We start from the raw sequence: 1,090 nt of genomic DNA, 5'->3' as shown, positions 1-1,090 counted from the left end.
ATATTCATCTGTGTGCATGGATAGATGGATGGATTTGTATATGTATGCACATAGGGATGGATGATATGGATAGAGATAAATATGAAAGTGATTTTATTAATACAAGGAATTCTCAGGTGAAGAAACCCTATGACTAATCCAGGTCTGCACAAATGCAACTTAAAGACTTAGAGAGGTTCCTAGGGCACTGAAAAAGAGGTTAAGTGACTTGCCCAGGGTCACACAGCAGATGTTTTGTTGCTTCTAAGGATGACTTTCTAGTCACTGTCACAATTGGACACATGTGCACATATATTTATATTTAATTTGGACTCTCAATAGTTCTGATAATCTTCACATTTGTTCATTTTTAACTGATCTTTTGTTGTTGCCTGGCTTCTGTTTCCGAATTGATTTCTTTCCCCTTTCTGATTTACCAATTGGTCCCTTATAATAAGTAATATGAAAATAAGAAGAAAAAAATGAATTATTTAGTGGTATAAATACCAAGCAATCAACAAATATTTGTTAAATACTAGTTCCATACCAGGCACTGTAAATACAAAAGGGAAATAATCCCTTCAAGGAGCTTACATTCTCTTGGAGGAAAATATGGATACACATAAATAGATAAAATTCATCTTTAAAATAATGACTATTGCATGAATCAAAAAAGTTCTCATGGATCAAAGAAAAGGAAAAATAAATATATGCTACAAAAACATTTATAGCAGATCTTTGTGTTGGCAAAGAATTAGAAATTGAAGAGATGCCTATAAGTTGGGGAATGGCCAACCAAGATTTGGCATATGATCATGATGGAATACAATTATGTATTAAGAAATAATGAAGGGGGTGGTTTCAGAAAACTTAGGAAAAGTATGAATTGACACACAGTAAAGTGACTAGAATCAGGAGGACATTGTACACATTAAAAGAAATACTGTCGTGATAATCACCCGTGAAAGAAATTTCAAAAGAATCATGATGAAAAATGGTACCTCCAGAGAAAGAATGAACAAACTCTGAGAGCAGAATAAAGCATATTGAGGGGGGGTGACTTTTAAATTTGTTCTTGCTTTTTTGCAACATGGATAATATGGAAATCTAT

The sequence above is a fragment of the Gracilinanus agilis genome, chromosome 1 (genome assembly GCF_016433145.1).
Source record: "Gracilinanus agilis isolate LMUSP501 chromosome 1, AgileGrace, whole genome shotgun sequence".
Taxonomy (NCBI): Eukaryota; Metazoa; Chordata; class Mammalia; order Didelphimorphia; family Didelphidae; genus Gracilinanus; species Gracilinanus agilis.
This window is presented reverse-complemented; position numbering follows the sequence as displayed.